Here is a 22117-nt window from a genome sequence, read left to right as displayed (position 1 = left end):
TACCAGTGATTTGTACTGTCATGTAACTCATGACAGTACAAACTGTTTCCTATGCAACCTTCTAATACATTCTTCAATCAATCAATCAATCAATCAATCAATCAATCAATCAATCACTCAATCAATCAATTAACCAATCAACCAATCAATCAATCAATCAATCAATCAATCAATCAATCAATCAATCAATCAATCAATTCAAATGTGCCCAGATTCCCCAGAATGTTTTGCTGCCCACCTATCCTGTCATCTGTTATAGCCTATATATACTGTTTTATCCCAAACTGTTTGTCATCATTAATTTGTCACCAAAAGTTTGTTATCCCCCCCCCCCCCTCCAACCTGCCCACCACCGTGACGTCAGCACGGCTGCTACGTGTGTGTGTGTGGGGGGATTCCTGAGGATTACCCAGCATGCCCCGCGGGTAAAGATGGCGACAGTGGAGGGAGGAGGATGAGGTGGAGGAGGGTTAGGGAAGGAGATCAACTTTTTATCTGAACAACATTTACTATCATCTTTTAATGTCCCTTTATCTGCACTGTCTGCTCGTAGGGACACAGCGGTGGACGCGGCCGGTGAGGGTTCATCGTGTCAAAAGCGGTTGTTGTGTCTAAAACGGTTCAAACACAACCACAGCTCATATAGTGTTGCTGTCTGGACTGGAGTGGGATTTTTTAATGGGTCTTTTTTTTTATTAACAACACGTTTGGATGTCTTGTTTTTACCGGTGGTCTAAAACATGCTGCGATAAGGACTTTATAGTCTTGGACTTCTTCTTTAATGGGATTTCTTCTTCCAGAGATATAAATATAAAGTTTATTATTCTGTGGAGCGAAGTTAAAGGGGGAAAAAAAGGACATCAAAACGTTTCGGAGTCATAGAAAGCGCCTGGGGAAAAAAACAACAAACCGGCAGGTATGAAACACTGACTGTGGTGTGTGTTTGTGTGGAAAGATTTACAAGTATGTTTGTGTGATTTGTAGTATTGTGTGTGTGTGTGTGTGTGTGTGTGTGTGTGTGTGTGTGTGTGTGTGTGTGTGTGTGTGTGTGAGTGTTGCAGTAGTAACGCCTGGGATGGTGATGTCCACACACACACACACACACACACACACACACACACACACACACACACACACACACACACACACACACACACACACGTTTTGTATAAAATGTGACAAACAGACAGGATCATGTGTGTGTGTGTGTGTGTGTGTGTGTGTGTGTGTGCATTTCTGGACAAACGTCGGCTTCTTCTTTGACTGTTTCGTCCGGTTCTGTCGCATTGTGGCCAGTGGTTTTCAAACCTTTAACATTCAACGTCTCCCCATTAACTCTGACAGTGTACAAATGGAACCAAATGGACCCGACAGGGTCCATTTGGTTCCATTTGTACACTGTCAGAGTTAGACTTGTATGGGTCCATTTAGATGATGAAATCTCGCCATTTCTAGTAGAAACACTGGTATAATGATTCCCACGTTGCTTGCTGCAGGTTGACACCGGGCTAACTCACTATTACAACCTCATAATGAATATCTAAATGTGTACGTTTTGATCATGAACTCCTGCTAAATGTCGAGTTCTTGCCGCTGTCTGTGTGAGTCCACCTCACAGACAGTTTGTACGGTGCATGTCTTGTCTGTCTTGAGCTGTTTCTGGTTATCAGACTACTACTACTACACATAATCGATAGGCTATATGTAATCGATAAGCGGTTGTACAGGAGCAGTACTTGTGTTCTGTCATGCTGCATGGGGTGTGTGTGTTCTGTTGAGGTTATGATATGATGGACAGCTGTTCTCCTCACCGCTGTGATGAGGATCTGTTGTGTGTAGACCCACCAGTGGTTGTAAGATGGGGGTCCCCAGTTGTAGACCAGTGGTTCTAAGAGTGGTTGTAAGATGGGGGTCCCCAGATGTAGACCAGTGGTTCTAAGAGTGGTTGTAAGATGGGGGTCCTCAGATGTAGACCAGTGGTTCTAAGAGTGGTTGTAAGATGGGGGTCCCCAGATGTAGACCAGTGGTTGTAAGATGGGGGTCCCCAGACGATTAGCATAATGTGCCATGTTGTAGCAGTTTATCTCAAACTTTCACATTTCAAGGTCTCCCCTTAACTCTGACAGTGTACAAATGGAACCAAATGAAACCTATACAGACTTGTATGGGTCAATTTAGACCCCCCTAAAGGACCCCACAGAGTCCCTGCAATCCACTTTGAGGAAATAATAAGACCATTACTGTGTGATGTTTTTTTTGCTTGCTATTTTGCTATGTCCATGAATTGAATACCAAGGACTTCCAACGTAACCAAGACCGTAAAAGGACTTTAATATTGCATTTGCGATGTTCCTTTTAGGCAGGATGTTTAACTGTACTTGTACTGTACAACTACATTTTCTATTGTATTGACTATACTTGTACTGTTATTCAGTTTTGTCTAATACAATATTCAATCAATCAATCAATGACAAAAGTAATCAATCAATGTTGATTATACTATAAACACTGTCAAATTATATAGGAAGAGGCAAAACATTCCAAAAGGAGCTGATCTACAAGCTCACAACAATGCCTCCCAGCCGGAGCAGCGTTGTGAGCAGTTCGGATGTTATTTTTTCGTGCGTGGTGGGGGTTGAGAACCTCGGTTGTGTTTATGACTGTGACATCAGTGTGTGAATTAACATCCTCTGTTGCTGGTCAAGAGCCTTGTAGAGCAGGGGTTCCCAAACTTTTTTGTCTCAGGGCACCCCATAAATATTTGTTTTAATCCGAGGCACCCCTACATTATAATTTTCACTCCCCAGCACCTTATATTTATAGCATATCGTCGTTGTCGGGTGGAAACCTTGTATGTCCAAAACCGTTTGTTTTGTATTTATCATCTATAAAATGTACTAAACTCGTGAAAACAGCAGATCTACAAGCACACAACCCCTCGCATCGCGAGGCGTTGTGTGCTTGTAGATCGGCTGTTTTCACTAGTTTTGTGCGACAGTCTTGTATGATGAAGCAGGGCTTTGCTTTACCAAAAGACGTACACATTTGAAACTTGGAGATACAAGGTTTCTGCCCGACAGTGACGATATTTTAGTGATTATGTTGTGAGGAAAACATTGAGATAATAGCCATTTTGGTTAGAACTGACTGAAAATAACGTTGTACTAACAAATACTATCAAATGATCTCGCGGGTGCCCCGTCACCCACTTTGAAAACCCCTGTTGTAGAGAAACCCTGCAGAGAGTTGGAGGTCCTTGGACGTGGATGTAGGATTGTAGGCTAAGGGCCTCAGCAGACAAAACGAGTTTGTGCACGATGTTGTGGGATTTGAGGAATTTAAGGGTGGATTCACACTTGGTCCGATTGATTCCAACCATTCCGGAATAGGATTGCCTGGTCCCCGCATTTTAGATAATTTATTAACTAAAATGTCAAGAAATATACTTACTGTTTTCCGTGTTTGATTGCCTTTCTTTGGTTGCTGTAAATGCTGTTGACAAGGCTGCCAGTTCCTGATGGTGTTGGAGATGCCCAATAGATTCTGCGTAGAAACCGAGCCTGCATAGGATTACTTCCAATTTAGTTGAGTGGCGCTAACCACTCCAACATTTGTCTTTGTCTGTTCGTCCTGTGTCTGTTTGTACGTACAGTCAGTGTGACAGCGTCACATTGGCCAAGCTTCGTGGGGCGCTTAATGAAATTAAACAAGTCTTTTAAGGCGAGGTCGCTTTCGACCTTAGGGCGTCTTACTGGTGTATTCTATTCATCAACAGAGTGTACAGGCCAGACACCATTTCTTCAAGCTATTCAACATCCAGTGGAATATTAAAGTATTCAATATCCAGTGGAATATTTACCATTTACTAATTTCACCTGTTGCTGTTGTCATCGCTGTCAGTTCCCACTTGACATTGTGTGGGAGTCCTGACTGCTCCAGACCAAACTGAATAACTGCTAGCTTGCATAACGTCTTCAGACTAGGACTGAGGTGTAAGCGGAAATCTGTTCCAAGGAGGATGATACGATCTCCCACCATGCGACAGTGCAAACCTGGGTCTATCCCATCGGGCTCAACCTCCTTCCAGGAGAAGGTCTTGGAATTTAATTTCCACAGATCAATGAGCTCCCGTCGGATGCTGCCACCAACTATGTACAGTTCTCCATTGTAGGCAAAGGCTGCATGGCCTGCACAGTGTTCTGGAAGATGTGCAGAAGGAGTGTTCAGTCAACCGTTGCTCTCTGTGTCAAACAATCTAACGTTACTTGTGGTCCTGGTGCCCATATCCCCCAAATACAAACATCTTTGTCCCGATGATGGCGGCAACGTGGCGTGATGAAACAGGAGGCGGAGAGCCTCTGGTGTTAATTAAAGTCCAGACCATTGTGCTGGTGTCCAACTTGTAGATGTCATTATAGTATCCATCAGTCACAGAGTTCCATCCTCCATGGATAAACATGACATTTCCCAAGACACAGGCTGAGTGGTCCTCCCTCGCTTCTGGAATGGTTCCAGAAACCTTGGGCTTGAACCATCTGTGAGTGTTGACATCAAATGCATAAACTACGTTGTCTCCCCGTCCCCCCGTGGTGACAAAACGTTTGTTGACATCAACTTTCCCTCCCCAGATGTAGATGATACCTTCTATCAGTACAGCTGTGTGACCGTAGCGCATGGAGGGAATAGGCCTCCCGTTTGTGACTGGGGGCAACGTCATCCTGCACAAAGTCACTGTGTTGAAGACGTGAACATGGATTTGGTCCTTGTTGTTTTAGGTCCACCCGTTACAGAAGAACCCTCCAAATGAATACACCATGTCCTCCACTGGCCCAGCAGCACAACCATAGAAGCCATGTGTCTGCGGTCCTCTTTTCAGGGGCACTGACCAGCTCCGCATCTCTACGTCTCTTTGTCTCTGACCGTCTCAAACACCTAAGTCTCTTTAAAAACCTTTAAGCTCTCAGCGTTTCTCTCCTTCTCTAGACGTTTGCAACCGCTTATATAGGCTGACAAAGCTCTGGTCTGACGTCTCTCACAACACAAACCGATGTCATGAATGTGTAACAACACTGATTTGTGTTTTTATTGTGACTGTCACTGTGGGTGGTATGAATAACTGCAGATCATGTCCGCCTGTCCATCTGTGCATGTGTCAGTCGGTAGAGCTCTCGCCTTTGTACCGCAAGGTCATGGGTTCGATTCCGGGCACCGCCAACTCAGCGTATGAGTAGCACGGCTTGGCAAGTCGTGCGGCAAGTACTGGGAGCTGATGGTAGGTGTGGCGCTCCACCTCAGCAGTCCATCTCCCAGGGGTCTAGCGCATTGTAACGGGGACAGACTCCTGCATGCCAACGGCTGATACCGACAATAAGCCACTCCCGACCTACGCCTCATGTCACGCTCCATATAGTGTGTGCCAGCGGCTACGTCATTGTAGTCCTTAGCGGCCATCTTTTGGGACAAAACACAGGTGTTTCAATTGTTTGATTGCATAGAACTAATGCTTTACTCCAATCAGAACACCTGTGTAAGGCTGTGTTTGCCCAAGAAATGGCCGCTCTTAGAACTACATTTGGCACACCCTATATGGCCGAGATCCCTGATGTCATCAATATTCAGCCCATATCTAGGAATTCCTATTTATGAAAATATAGTGTCGGTCTCATGATAACCTCGTTATCGTGGCACGAGTCACACTTGTGGGGTGATTTCTTTTTGCAAGCTAGAAGACTTTGCAAATTGCAGACAGGTTCTCTTTTATGGCGCTTCTGTAGGAGGGGAGGAAGTCGGACTCTTTGGCGGGTGGACGGTTGGTAGGAAAGACATTCCACATCATAATGACAAGAGGAGTGTGTTCTGTCATCCTATGATGGGGTTTAGAGCTGTCCTTCTCACCTTTTATGATGTGATCTGTTGTGTTATGGTTGTAACGCTCAGTGTGTGAATTGTTCTCTGATGTGATGATGAATTGATTGTTAGATTGATTCAACCATTGATTGAATAAACGAGTGTTGTACATCTTTAAATAGATGATGCAGTGGTGGGAAAGTACTCAAATACTCAACAAGTTAAAGTAACTGCAATATATAATCGACATACTCTTTTACAAGTAAAAGTATGTATAATAAAAAATGTACTCCAGTAAAAGTACAAAAGTATTGGAATCAAAATGTACTTAAAGTACCAAAATTAAAAGTATTCATTATGCAGAATGTCGCATCGCGACACATTGTGAGCTTGCAGATCGGCTATTTCCAAATGGCCAAAATATATATAGGGCTGAAGTGGCTGATACATGTTTTGTAATAAAAATCAAGATCTACAAAGTAACTAGTAACTAAAGTTTTCAAATTATTGCAGTGGAGTAAACCACCGAGATGTAGTGGGGTAAAAGTATTGGATATTGGAATTACTCAAGTAAAGTACAAATAACTCAAAAGTGTACTTAAGTACCGTGCTTAAATTCATTAGATACTTTCAGGGCATTCCACATTGTGGTGACAGAGCAGTAGAATGAGAACGTTCCCACTATAGTTGGATACCGTAAAGACTAAAACTAAAGACGGCAGTGGCTCAGGGGTAGAGTGGCCGCCTGGCAACCGGAAGGTTCCCAGTTCGATCCCGGGCTCCCCCAGTTATTGTCGAAGTGTCCTTGAGCAAGACTCTGAACCCCTATAGTTGCTCCTGGTGAGCAGGTTGGTGCCTTGCATGGTTTCCTCCACCATCGGTGTATGAACGTGTGTGTCCAAGTGTCCCTGAGATGACCCTTAACCTCTTGAACCCTATATACTTAGTTCAGGGGCTTGTAGGGTGAATAAAGGTCTACCTTTGCCCCGGTCATTAAAAGGCCATTAATATAGTTAGTCTTTAACTGCTGCAGGCGCCTTGTAGGTTGAAGGTTGTCTGGTTTGAATACCATAGGGCAGGCCAGGTGATTAGGGCTGTCACGATTATGACATTTTACATGACGATTAATTGTCACACATTTTTCAACATGGAAACGATTGTCACGATTATGACAAAAAAATAAATGTAATAATTGTAACAGGCCTAAGAGGCCACAGGCGAGGTGAATGAGAATTTGTTAACCATCTGGCATTTTACCTGACTATTAATTGTCATATAAATAGTAGCGATTAGAGATTTGTTTTCGACACCGGTTCTGTCTTTCTGGCTTAAAAAAAGAAACGGTTTTGGGGGGCTTTTTTTTTTAGCTTAAAGTTATACCATGTAACTTTTTTTATAAAACAAATCTTAAAATTGTCCTAACTGTTAAATCGCTAAAGTTTTAGAACACCCACTCCGTTATTTTCAGCTTCTAAAGCCTTCTCTTTATATGTTTTCTATGATCCTGACCGGGGCCCGGTTTTCGCGGAAAAATTACGTCATCATACACTACCGGCCAATCACAGCGAGGGTTATACACTGCCGGCCAATCACAGCGCATCTTGAAGTGGGGTCGCTATCACAATAGGGCGGCCATATTTGTAGGCGCCCGTGTGTCTCTATACTCGGGTGAAGGAGTCCGTTTCTCCGGAATGCCTGAACGCACAGGAACCAAGGACCCCTCTAAAGATAGATCTCGGCGAGGTGGAGGCAGACGCGGGGGTGTGAGGCCCGGTCCGCGGCGAAAAACGGCCGAAAGACGCGGACGCGACCGCGACCGCGGTTTGCTATAGAGCTACTGACCACTAGTTGAGCAACTTACACAGTATAGCTTTAAGTTGCACAGTATAGTGACAGACAGGAAACAGGGAGAGAGAGATGGGGAGAGACAAGCTCATATCGAACGGGACTCGAACCCACAAAGCTCTGTCAGGCTTCACTGTAGCCTAAGTGCCCGGACCGTTATGTCAGCCACCTGGGCTGCTTTTTAGCAGCAAACCCATAGACCGTATAAAAGTGTACACGTCCAGACAGACAGACGGAGACATGATGTGCCGTTTCACATACTAAACTGCGACCTTCGGTCGCAACTAAATCTACAGTACAACCTCTGCCATTTTCACTATTTGTGTTTTTAAATAGTCTCTGTTGCGTGGAAATGTCCAAAACTGGATTAGAAATAGCAGATCTACAATCTCAAAAATATCTTCAAAAATAGCTTGTTGATCTGCTACCTTTGATGCTCTTGTGTGACGCTGTAGTATGATCAAGTAGGGCAGTGATTTTCAACCTTTTTTAATTTTTTACATATAAGGTCCATTATTTCTTTGGCATTCTAGCCACGGACCACCATTTGATCACATTCGGCCTCTCAGACCCAAGACTTAGAATATGTTCTCATTATTAATGGATAGGATTTTGCACTACACTCTCAAGAGTTAAAAATCTACAAGGGTCCATTTGGTTACCAATTCTCCATCATTTAGCTGGAGGGATCACCTGGAACCCCCTCAAGGACCACTGGTGGTCCCCGGACCACTGGTTGAAAACTACTGAAGTAGGGTATTCATTCATTTACAAAAAATATATATATAATAATAATAAAATATCAAAACAAATTAGAATATGGAGAATTGGAGATAAGAGGTTTCTGCCGGAAAGCAACACAATGTCCTTCCTGTGTGTATAAACCGTTTTCAACATGTAAACAATTGTGCAATAAATAATGAGGCGATGATGCAATAATAGTGACATAGGCCTAAATGAGAATCTTATCTCCTTGTTAAGCACTTGTGCTTAACTTTCTGCTCTGTAAAGCGCTTTGAGCTACATTTCATGTCATGAAAGGTGCTATAGAATTATTATTATTATTACCCTTATAACGGGGTACAACAAGGTGCCTTTTAGTGCAGTTTGATATGTTCACAAAGGAAAGTTTGTTAAAAATAAATAAATAAAAATAAATATATATATATATATGTTACAGCATGTTTGGGTAACTCAGGACGTTCATTGTAAGAGCGCTTGTTTCGTTCACCACACACTAATCACCACCAGATGGCGACGACAGCCCATAGACAGCCATTCACTAGTGCAGGCGCTGACGTCACTCGTTTGCGACTCCCTTTCTTTATTTACTAGCCTAGCTGGGCGGTGTTTAGCCATTAGCTTAGCCATTAGCTTAGCCATTAGCTTACTATGAGCGTTTATCTTGGGCTTGCCCAGGCCTTACGGCCTGGGCATAAATATAACGATTGCATTCACCACGGCTTCGTAACTCGCGCGGCGCTCCGCCGGCCGCGCGGCCCTGGCCCGCTCTTCGCGGCCACTCGCGCCTGCGGCGCTCGGGGGCGAAGAGCAGGACCAAGGTCCGCTGGCCTTCGCGCCGCTTGCAATGTCGTGGACAATCGATGGGCTCCGCCTGGAGGACGTTGTTGTGGGCGACCGCTTGTTCCGCCCCGTGCGGCACCGCGAGTGCTCCGTTTCTCGGCCGTCCTGTTTCTCTAACATCCGGTGACATATATATGTATATATATTATTTTTTTATTTTTATTTTCGGAAACTTCAGAGTATAACAACTCAGAAAATCCATGATTCCATTTGCAAAATCCTTAGGGGAATGAAAATGAAAAATCGCTAAACCATAGTTTTGTGGGGCCATTTTTAGGAATGTTTTTTTGTGAAGCAAATGCTTGCAATGGATTCAAAATCATGAAAAAAACCCTAGTTAGACCCCTCACGTGCTACTTAAAGCAGATTTTTTGGGCAATATTTTTCTCCTTTATAGTAAAGTGAATGGGACCCAAACTTCCAGCAGCTGTCAAAAGTTCCTTTATGGATTTTGGACATTTTCTGATTTGTTTCCAAAAATGTATACTTTTACAAATCCCACCCAAAATGTTAACAACATTGCACAAGCGACAGGACTATTTTAGTGAGGCACCACCTGAAACCCACCTGAAACCCACCAGAACCGTTGACACTGAATCACTGTGAATCAGAACCGCAGCAGAACACTGCTTCTGTTGTGTGAGGCTACATTGCTCACATTCCTCTCCTGTCAGGTGGAAAACCTTGTACATCCAAAACATTTGACTGTTTTCACGATTTATTTTTACAACCTTAAAACAAAGTGAAAATGTGTGAGCTTCTATATCTGCTAATGTCACTAGCAGCCCCCCCCCCTAAAAAACAGACAAACATGAAGCAGTGGTTTTCAACCAGTTGTCCGGGGACCACCAGTGGTCCTTGAGAGGGTTCCAGGTGGTCCTCAGCTAAATGATGGACAGTTGGTAACCAAATGGACCCTTATCAGCTTGGTGGTTTCATTTTACGTTCTCAAGAGTAAAACTATTGTTAAACACCTTGCATTACTTCATTTACAAGAAGTCTACACACATAGAGAACGTAGTAGGATTGACCTGTCATCTTTCCTATAAAGAGTAGAAATACGGAGATACGAGGTTTCTAAGTGAAAGCAGTGACCTTGGTGGTGGTGAGTCACTTGTGTGTGTGTGTGTGTGTGTGTGTGTGTGTGTGTGTGTGTGTGTGTGTGTGTGTGTGTGTGTGTGTGTGTGTGTGTGTGTGTGTGTGTGTGTGTGTGTGTGTGTGTGTGTGTGTGTGTGTGTGTGTGTGTGTGTGTGTGTGTGTGTGTGTGTGTGTGTGTGTGTGTGCGTGCGTGCGTGTGTGTGTGACATTCTCTGCAGCTCCTAGAGGCACATACCTGAGAGCGTGGTATGCATTAGGGGCGTAACAATATAGTAACTGAATTGAATTTGAAAAATCGATTTTAATTTGCAATGATCTACTGTATCGATATGCAAAAGCAAATATTCAGTTTGGCTTTGTATCGTATCGTACCACATAGTAGAGGGCAGGACAGGTTTAGTTTTATTATTAATATTATTATTATTAACAGGTCATTATGTATTTTGTGCCATGTAACAGTCAGACTTTAGTCAGTCATGCATGCATTGCATGCATGCACAATAGCTGTTCTGTGTGCAGAATGGAATGAGTAGAATAGATCCTCCTTTGTGCATCTATATTCCTCTGCCCTGTCTGTCTGTCTGTCTGTCTGTCTGTCTGTCTGTCTGTCTGTATGTATGTATGCCTATACTGTATGTCTGTCTGTCTGTCTGTCTGTCTGTCTGTCTGTCTGTCTGTCTGTCTGTCTGTCTGTCTGTCTGTCTGTCTGTCTGTCTGTCTGTCTGTCTGTATGCCTATACTGTATGTCTGTCTGTCTGTATGCCTATACTGTATGTCTGTCTGTCCTCCTGTGTCTCGCTCTTTCCAATCTGGGAACGATTTGGAATTCCTGATTTTAGTTTGAATCAGATGCGGAGCTTCTTGAGAGATTACTCTCTCTCTGTCTGTCCTGTCTGTCGGTTTGTGTTTGAATGTTATCTAATGAGGCATAAATGCCATTAAAAGGACATAAGAGTGTGTGTGTGTGTGTGTGTGTGTGTGTGTGTGTGTGTGTGTGTGTGTGTGTGTGTGTGTGTGTGTGTGTGTGTGTGTGTGTGTGTGTGTGTGTGTGTGTGTGTGTGTGTGTGTGTGTGTGTGTGTGTGTGTGTGTGTGTGTGTGTGTGTGTGTGTGTGTGTGTGTGTGTGTGCGCGCGCGCTAACTGAAGCTATGTAAGGCTAACTGAAGCTATGTAAGGCTAACTGAAGCCATGTCAAGTTAACAGAAGCTATGTGAAGCTACAGTATCCGACACTTTCTGAAGCTGCATACAGTTTGCAAAACTGACACTTTCTGAAGCTAACATAATCCAGATGTTCGTCATTTGACCCAGAATTTTGTTGTTGACTTTGCTTTTGTTTTATTTTGGCGGTGACTTCATCAAGTCTCTTTATGTGTTGCATGTTTCCTTTTCTGTCTGTCTGTCTGTCTGTCTGTCTGTCTGTCTGTCTGTCAGACTGTCTGTCTGTCTGTCTCTCTGCTGGGAAGTTCAGGCCTAAAGACAGATGACTCACCTCGGTCACATGTAACCCGATGAGGTCTGAATGAAGGCCTGAGTGGTGAGATCTATGTAACCTGATAGCACTCAGTGAAACGGACACCGCAACACGGCTCCTTGAAGCTCTGCCCACATAGTCTCCGGCAGTTGGCTCAGGGGTAGAGTGGCCGGATGGGAACCTGAACCGCAGGTTCGATCCCGGGCTCCCCCAGAGTTGGTGTCAAACCAAGTGTCCTTGAGCAAGACGCTGAAACCCCGGATTTCTCCCGATGAGCAGGTTGACGCCTGCCTTGCATGGTTTCCTCCGCCATCGGTGTGTGAATATGTGTGTGTGTGTGTGTGAATGGGCAGTGACGTCATTACGTGCGCGTCCCGCGTCTCTGACGCATTCACGTTGCCTAGAGACGCATTCACGTCATTGCCCTGGGGTCCCACGGACGCATCGCCTCCATTGGAGTCCACGTTAAAATAATTTACCACGTCGCGAAAAAAAAAATATTTTAAAAAGTCCACAGACGCCACCATTATTCATGGGTGAAGGCATGCTACTTAACCCTACTTTAACACAAATGAAATCCGCGTAGAAAGTCTTAAAACAGACGATAGAACTAACAACAGTGCGTTCTATCGTCCACCGACGCCATTCTGTGTGCCCGTAGATGGTCACAGAATTCAATGGGTGCCTGAGTTTTAGCGTAGCACCGGGCCGCTCTCTGACCATAGTGGCACAGCATGTTAGGTGATACACCAAAAGGGGTTCCCCCACAGAACGTGTGCAACTGACGGCGCAGAAACGTGACGTCTCTACACTGGCAAAACAACAGCGTCGCGGTCAGGGTCCCCGCGGAATGAACGTGTCGCAAACAGCATTTCGTTTCATTAATATCCTCGCCAGAAACTGCCTGCCGTCTGTCTGTCTCTTTCTGCATGCAGCGGAGCCACCGCACTCTGCACTGCAGCAGCATGAACATGCTCTCTCTGTCACTCTGATGTGATGCTGCTACGTTTAGCTACATGCTAAAGCTACTGCCGTGGCTGCTCTTCTGAGGCACAGTCAGTGAGGCTGGCAGAGGGTCATAAACTCATTAAGTCATAAAAAGACGTCTGATTTTCAAAGCGGAGAAACTAATTATCTGTGATTTACAACAGCCTTTCTCCGGAGCGCTCCACTTTCTCATAGTATTACGTCGAGTGGTCTCTCCATACACAGAAGTATACTCAAATGTTTTACTTAAGTAAAAGTATCTTCTACTGCAAGTTAAAGTCCGGAATTCAAAATGTACTTGAGTAAAAGTATAGGCTACACGTTAGGACTAAAAGTAAAAGTACTCATTATGCACAATTATTCTGTATCACATGTTACCAAATAATATCCTTTGAAAATAGCCATGGCTGAAGTGGTTATGTAGGCTATACTTTTCAAAGTAACTAGTAAAGTTTTCAAATAATTGTAGTGGAATAAGTACAATATTTGCCTCTGAGATGTAGTGGAGTAGAAGTAAAAGTAATGAAAATTGGAAATACTCCAGTAAAGTAAAAGTAACTTAAATTGTACTTATAAGTTACCTTTTTATTACCCCAAGAAAAGAAAAAAAAAGACCATTATTGCACCAAAGTAATCAACAAGCTAAAACTATACTATCAAAAATGTCCAAACATTAGCCTAATTGTAAAATAATATAAGATAGAGGCAAATAAATAAATAGCCGATCTAAAAGCTCACAATGCAAAAAATAAATAAAATGGGGACCCATAATTTTTTTCTGGGACTCATTCGAATGACCACCTGTGGGTCCCGGGACCCATTACTTTGAAAACCTATTAACATCACTGAATGGGTGAATGTTAGGCCTGTGCAAAAAAAATCGATTCACTATATTATCGTGATGTTAATGCTGGCGATTCAATTAATCGATTTTCAAAGGTCAGAATCGATTTTCCCGATTTTATTTATTTATAAAAAAAAAATTTTTTTTTTTTTTTTTTTTTTTTTAAGGCGAAATTAACCTGATGGTGAAATAACCACTTTCAGTCAGAGTAAGTACAGGTCCTAAAGGAACAGTTTTAGGTCATGAGGATGTCATGTTATGGCTAAAGCTAGCACAGTGCTGTAGGCCTGCAGCACAGCAATTTCTTTTTTTTTTCTTCTTTTTTTTTATGACTGTTTTGTTCTGTGTTTTCTGGCATCTTGACCAGGAACATGTTGTTGTAATGTTGTACCACTGGCACTTTGGCTGAAATAAATGTCAGAAAGATTGACTGACTTTATTTGGCTGCATTGATTTGAAGTATACGATTCAACTTTTAATGTTTTATATTGTTTAGAATTGTTTTAAAATGTTTCAATATAAAAAAGCTGTAATTCTTGGGGAAAAATTGCAATAATCGTGATTCGAATCGCAAATCGCAGGAAAACGCAAAATCGTGATATAATAGAATCGTCAGCCTATGAATCGAAATCGAATCGGGAAAAAGTGAATCGTCACAGGCCTAGTGAATGTGGAATGCATGATCTATGTCATACATGGGCAACTGGCGGCCCGGGGGCCACATGCGGCCCTCACCTTCACTTATTGCGGCCCGCAGGTTAATACCGGAATACTGATATATTATTGATTTCAGCTGTTATAATTCCAAACATGACCTGCTTTAATTCCACCAGTCTATATTAGCAGCTTAATGACTACTAGTATTGAAATGTATTTTTTTTTATGTCCAATGTATTTGTATTTAGGTTCATAAAGTTAACATGAGTATATAACTAAATGCGTTTGAAATGAAATCAAAATGTTACATTTCAGGATTCCAATTAAAAAATAACAAAGAATTATTCAGGATTCCAATTCAAAAGAAGCAAAAATAGCCGATCTACAAGCTCAAAACGCATCGCGCTGCGATGCGTTTTGATCTTGTAGATCTGCTATTTTTGCTTCTTTTGTATGAGATACCAGAATGACAAAGTAGGACTTGGCAATATGTAACGTGGCCCTCTGGAGTGAAGGTGGAAATATAGTGGCCCTCGCCATCATCAAAGTTGCCCACCCCTGATCTATGTAGAGCGCTTTGGATAAAATGAGCTATAAAATAAATGCACAATTTACCATTTATGATTCTCCAGTGTTGCCATGTCAGCTTATTGAAATTCATTTTTTTTTTAAAATTGTTATTTTGTGTATTCATTTTAAACTTGGTTTCAGTAAAAAGGAGCCTCTCAGGTGCAGTATAGTGACTGGGCATGTTTTTAAATGTTTTTATTTCTCCAAAAATTATGTTTTAGCAAATTCAACATAAAAAAAAGGCGGAACCAGGGCGGGACCAGGTAGAAAGAGCCTGCTGGTTAGTCAGGGACCAATCAGAAGGCTGACAAAGGGTGAATTTAGCAAATTAAGGCTGTGCTCATACATTATGGACAGACAGACAGACATACACACAGACGGACACGACAGACACACACACACTGGGTTAAATGTTGGAGCGGCAGGCACAGCTCAAACATGTAGTAAGTAGGGCATTCACCAAATATTCGAACATTCGAATATCAAAGTCACTATTCAACGTTGTTCACCGCAGTCAAATATTCACTTATTTTATGTTATTGTTTTCTCTTTGAAAATATATACTGTATAGTTTATAAAGCTTGGCGAGATAGGAAGTCATAAGAATGAGATATCTTGTGTTGTGAGTTGTCAATGCCCCTGGTGGATGAATTTGTTAATGCTCTATACCAGGGCTTCTCAAACCTTTTTAGGCCCGGACCCCCAAAATAATCATATTTCAACTGGGGACCCCCACCCTGACAAGCACTTGGAAATAATTGCAGGTATTACATTTAATGTGACTCTGTTCCACAGATTAATATTGTGAAAATAGCAGTGATCGGCAATTTTCACAATGTTCGCCTCTTGCTTACTTAATATTTGACAGTTTGGCCGAATAATTCCAATACTAAAAATCACTATTCGTGAATGCCCTAACATGTAGTAATGGAACATTTATAATTCAAGTCTTCTCTTATGGGGGTGTCCCTCCCCCCCCCCCCCCCCCCCCCTGGCACCAGAGGTGTGTTTCAGAGGTGTTTCAGATGAGGGTCTTAGAAGGGTTTTGAAAGCACTGGCGTTGAGAGCCGTGACCTTCATAGACCCTGGCGGCTACACAGATACACACAACGATACACACAACATAATCACGCCTTTAGGAGTATTCATGACCTTTTGTATGACATCTGACCGCCCCCACACACACCTTTTAGTGAACAGCCAACTTCTGTGTGTTTGTGTGTGTGTGTGTGTGTGTGTGTGTGTGTGTGTGTGTGTGTGTGTGTGTGTGTGTGTGTGTGTGTGTGTGTGTGTGTGTGTGTGTGTGTGTGTGTGTGTGTGTGTGTGTGTGTGTGTGTGTGCGTGCGCGCTCGCAACATGTAATGTTGTTTTTTGCGGTAAAGGTCATTGTCAGAAGAAAGTCTCTCCAGATGAGGTGTACATTTTCTAAATGTCATCCTGCTTGTACCTGCCTGTCTGTCTGTTATGTCATTAAAGGAGTAGTTCACCCTCACCCCCAAAATGATTTCTTTCTATTGATTACTCACGCCATGGAGACTTGAGTACAATAATATTCTTTGTTTTTTGTCACATTCCTAAGACAAAAAAAATATTATAGTAAACTTACCCTGACGGTTTCCCCATCCAGGGTCATGCATTCGGGTCCCCATCCGGAATCAATGGGGGTAAATTTACGATAATCCCGTTTTTTATTCTTAGGAATGCGACAAATACCAAAAAATATTATTGAACTCAAGTCTCCATGGCATGAGTAATCAATAGATAAAAAGTCATTTTGGGGGTGAACTACTCCTTTAATGCCACATGATCTCAACTGACAGTTAATCACACAATCTTTACTGTTGGTCACTGGGAGCTGACCAGTACAACCACAGTCTACTACTGTTGTACTGGGAGCTGACCAGTACAACCACAGTCTTCTACTTTTTTTTTTATCAATTACATTTTTCATTAGTGAGACTACAGGCATTGACACTGAGGGCCCTATTATGATCCAGGTCTTATGCCTTATGCCTTAACTTCTTTACCTTTTTTTCACTATTTTGAAAAACATTTTTAAATACTTCAAATGCTGATCTACATCTGCACGTTGTGAACTTGCAGATCAGCTATTTGAAATATTTAAAAAACTAAAACAAAATAATAAAAAAAGGGAAAGAAGTTAAGGCATAAGGCATAAGACCTGGATCATAATAGGGCCCTAAGGCTTGCCCACCTGCCCCCAACAGGTAAATAACACTTGTGGGCAGGTGAAGTTTGCTTTCAGGTTGCCCGACCGGGCAAGTGCTCATTTGAGAGGGGACACAACTGTCTATAAACACAACACAAGATATATGTCTAAACATCTGAACGTGGCCAGCGTACTCTGTCTGGTCTGGTCTGGTCTGTGGAATATAAAATAAGAGCACTGTATACCTATAATGGTCTGTTTTTGATGTTGCTACACTTACAAATGTAAAATAACAATTGTGAAACCATAGACATATTCAATTTCAATCATAGTTATATAGGTATTTGAATTTGGAGGTATTGAGGTGTGACATTTTTATCACACAGCCCTGTAAATAAACAAGTGTTAAATTGAGCGGTAATTCAAATCTTACCTATCATCTTATAATGGACACTTTTCTTTTCCCTAACCCTAACCCTAACCCGACGGGCAAATGCCTCTGAGAACTTAGGCCATGGCTACACGGAGCTGGATATTTCAGATATCCCGGTTTTTCAGATATCCACATAGAAAAATATCTAGGTCCACACGGAGCTGGATATTTCATATATCCCGGTTTTTCAGATACCCACATAGAAAAATATCTAGGTCCACACGACAAAGATATCTAGGACTAACAAGCACACACACAGTAAAGTCTTCAGAGATATCCTGGTTCCCTGTCTACACGGATCCAGTGAATCGGATATTTTTCAATCTCTCCACTTATTTATCCGGTTTAAAAAATATCCAGTTTCACAGCCGAAATATCCAGCTTCGTGTGGCTGCAAGCCCCAACAGCACAAAAAAATGTCTAGCTTCAGAAATATCCAGGTCCGTGTAGCCATGGCCTTAGTGTCAACCATTGGACTATACTACTTGTCAGACTTTATCTTCCATCTTCCATCGTCTCCTATGTAAACGTTCTTTTGCTGCGCTATTCCTCCCACAGTTTCGGTGGCACGCACTTGGGCCATGTGTCAAATCCACCGGCTTCATTGGGACACGCATGCGTGCCATTTTGCTAAGAGATATATATGGTTTAATTTATATGAATTAAAAACGGGTTGCGCTTACGTTTCTCAAACGTGATCGCAGAAGCATTTACATAAACTTCCAGGCAATTTATTGGCTGGAGAATTGATCATCACCTGACCAAGGTGGCACCGCCCATCAACAGTGGTGTAAAAAGTACTTACATTCTTTACTTAACCCATTTAGGCCTGAACACATGACGCAATATTTTATGCTTTAAATATAAAAATATAGCAGATATACAAGCTCACAGCGCGGCACCGAGTGCCGCGCTGCGAGCTTGTAGATCTGCTATTTTTGAAAAATCGTGAAAATTAGAATTTTGACGCAATTCTATAAGTGTCTTTTGAATCCTTCTAAGATTTTTGGAAAAAACAATGTTTCTATGTCAGCAATCTGGCCAGCCATCGTCAAAGAAAAGGTCCTTTTCACTTAACTGGAGCTCAGTTAGTCTGTTCTTGAGAGACTACTATGTCAGTGGTTCTCAAACCTTTTCATGTGAAGGACCCCCAAAATGATATTTATTTGGCCACGGACCCCCATCTCAAAATATCTAGTTCCAGGGACCACCCAGAAGCAAAATTTGAATAGCTCACAATAGCAAATAGCTCACAATGTGTCGCGATGCGACACATTGTGAGATTGTAGATCGGCTATTTTCAAATGGCCAAAATGTATATACGGCTGAAGTGGTTAATGTATGTTTTGTAATAATAATAAAAATCTACATCTACAATCTACAAAATCTCTGAGTAACTATTAACTAAAGTTTTTAAATAAATGTAGTGGAGTAAAAGTAAAAGTATTGGAAATTGGAATTACTCAAGTAAAGTACAAATAACTTAAAAGTGTACCGTGTGTACAGTACTTAAAGAGGTGGTGCCATGATTCCCCCCCCCCCCCCTCTAAAACATGATTATCAGGTATTATGATTATACTAGGAGGAAGATTTTTTCCAAAAAAGTATACAGAAAGAGTTAAAATTGGGGTTTTATTTGGCCACACCCCCAGTTCATTAAGTATGCAAGGATGCCTTCGTGGGTGGTGACCCAGCTGATATAGCCACACCTCACAGTGTTGGGTGAATGGTAATTGGGGAGGAGTTGATACTGTGACATACTTAGTATCTGTGTTTTTTAACTGACACTTTAGTCCCCCCAGGAATCCGCGGAGAAAATGTCTTGATTCCGCGGAGAACAATCCTGATTCTGCGGAATTCTGTGGAGAACAATTCTTGATTCCGCGGACATTAAAAATCAACCTAAAATTACCAGTTATCAAGCTAAAAATGATATAGTTCTAATAATCAAGTAAAACCCTTCATGAAATAGCTACAATTAATTGTAATTAGTGGTTAGAATAATAAAATATTCGAATAATCATTTTTGAGAATAAAAATCTGATTAAATCTATTATTTCTTTTAATTGTTATTGTTTTTAATAATTACTTTCTGTTGCAAAGACTATATTGTCATCCAAACCATGCCCATAGTAACCACATTTTAGAGGATAGCCTACCTACTACCTAGTATGGGTGTAATATTTATTTATTCTCTTCTGCATTAGCATTGTTATTGCCAGGCATAGAGAGGAACTATAGTTCAGGTCAGGACACAGTTTCTGTCAGGAATGTGGAGACAGTGGGACCATCCAGCGTCAGTGCAACTAGCAGGAGGGAGGCTAAGCTATTCCCCCAGGCTCTGTATGAGGTGGCCACTGGCCAGACCATGTACACATCGTTTTATAATAGTAGTAATGACTACTCCCGCCGCTCTGCTGCCACTCGCGACCGTTATTCCGTGGACGTCAGAAAAGAAAAGAGAAATCCGCGGGTGGTCGCGAATTCCGCGATAAATTCTGTGATCGCGGAATCGCGGATTCCTGGGGGGACTAACAAGGTGGCAGCCTCCAAGAGAAAACAAACAAATACTAAGAGAATACATCATTTCTCAAAAAAAACACACCAGGGGGTCTAATTAAGTACTTTCAACCACCTAGACACATGAAAAACAGAAAAAGTACAAAACTATGGCACCACCTCTTTAAGTAAACTGAAAAGATACTAGAATAGAACCCTGAGGGACTCCGCTCAACCATATTAAGAACATGTTCCACTCGTGTTGGGTTTCTGTTCTGTTCCTCTTTGTTGTTAAGTGACTCCACAGTGTGTGTGTGGGTGCATGTGTGCGTGCGTGTGTTTGCGTGCGTCAGGTGATTAATGTCCTGTTTTGCCTCTCTTTCAGGCGAACCGAGGGAGAGGAGGAGGAGAGGAAGAGAGACGCTGGATTGAGTGTTGAAGACAAGGAGAGGGCGATGAACCCACAACCTACTAGTGCCTTGGCCCAAGAGGTGAGGGTTCTGGGTGGACTTCACTCTGCTATGCACCGCACGCACACACGCACGCACGCACACACGCACGCACGCACGCACGCACGCACGCACGCACGCACGCACGCACGCACGCACGCACGCACGCACGCACACACACACACACACACACAAAGTACGCACACAAAGTACGCACACACACACGCACACACACAAAGTACGCACGCACGCAGCATGTATTTCTTTTTTTTTTTACATTTTAATTTAATATTAATTCATTTGTCTTTGAAGGAGAGTGATCTGATTATAGAGTCTAATCACTCTCCTTTAAACAGGTTACAAGACCCCACACTATTTATTCTGTCTGCAAAGATAATATTTTACTCCACTACATTTATTTGAAAACTTTAGTTTCTAGATTCTTTGTAGATTTTGATTATTATTACAAAACATACATTAACCACTCCAACCCTATATACATTTCGGCCATTTGAAAATACTGGATGTACATGCTGCTGTTTTCAAAATATATGTATACATTTTATACATTTGAAAACGTAGACCTTCTGCATAATGAGTACTTTCTACTATTCATACTTTATTAAGTACATTTTTATACCAATACTTTTGTACTTTGACACTAATTGTCTGGTTTCATAAACATCCGGCAATTTTGATTGGAGGCCGCATCGGTATATTATAAAGCATATTATTATAAAGAAAGCATTTTAACCGTTGGACTGGCGCATTCTCCCGTGGGTGCTCGCTGTCTCCCATGGGTGCTCGCTGTCTCCCGTGGGTCCTCGCTGTCTCCCGTGGGTCCTGACCAATAGCATCCACAGAGTCGTGCCTGTGCTTTCAGGGTCCCGTACTAAAGTGTGTGTGTGTTTGTGTATTAGTGTTGTAAAAAATATCGATTTATCGAAAAGTAACGATTTTGAATATAGTATCGATTTTCAACATGACTTTTCCATAGTATCGATAATATCGATACTCAGTTTTTACCTCTCTCGTTGGTTTACACCAACGTTACTTGTATGTGTATCCTTCCTACTTTGGCTTATTCCTAGTTATTTTAAAGGCCTATTTGTACTTAGAATGTGAAAAAATCAAAGGCAGGCCTTTAAAAAGTGCACTACCATCTACCTCAAGAAGTTCTGTATTTTTCTTTAAATAAAAATAAACATTTTTGCACTAAAATCGCTGTAGTTGCGTGGTCAAAATTTTTCAAAATATTGTATCAAAGTTAGAAATCCAGTATTGTGACAAGCCTAGTTTGTATATGGGTACATATTGCATGAATCAGCTGAAATCAGACTATTTGTTGTCAAGTCAATATCTTTGACATTAACCCGTCTGTCTCTGTTTGTCTGTCTGTCCGTCCAGATCTTCCCCAGCTGTGGATGAGCTCGACGCCGAAACAGCTTGTTGCTGATTGGGTAAGGGCAACTCAACAAGAGCAGCTGTGATTGGCCACTGCATGTTGTTGTCATATAAACAGTTTAGTCGCGTCTAACTCTGCAGCGTGTATAAATGGACCCGTAACGGGTCCATTCCATGTGTGAGTTAAATGAAAGCTCTACTCTGTAGACTAGTAGAGTCACATTAATTATTAGGAGTGACGCTGTGACACCTGAAGCA

The 22117-nt window shown here is 42.2% G+C and overlaps 1 protein-coding gene across 1 annotated transcript in view; it reads left to right on the top strand.

Annotated features, from left to right (window-relative positions):
• The first annotated feature begins 474 nt into the window (after positions 1–474).
• The window catches only part of tjap1 (tight junction associated protein 1 (peripheral)), a 63281-nt gene continuing 41638 nt past the window's right edge, over positions 475–22117 (top strand). The window contains exons 1-3 of the mRNA XM_080740083.1: positions 475–916; positions 20392–20497; positions 21863–21915. The gene's annotated coding sequence lies outside the window, so the exon portion shown is untranslated. The remainder of the gene's footprint in view (positions 917–20391; positions 20498–21862; positions 21916–22117) is intronic.

Source organism: Nannobrachium achirus, assembly GCF_963921795.1.
Source record: "Nannobrachium achirus genome assembly, chromosome: 13".
In the NCBI taxonomy this organism is placed as follows: Eukaryota; Metazoa; Chordata; class Actinopteri; order Myctophiformes; family Myctophidae; genus Nannobrachium; species Nannobrachium achirus.
Note: the sequence above shows the minus strand (reverse complement) of the source record. Positions and strands in the feature narration are given on the sequence as shown.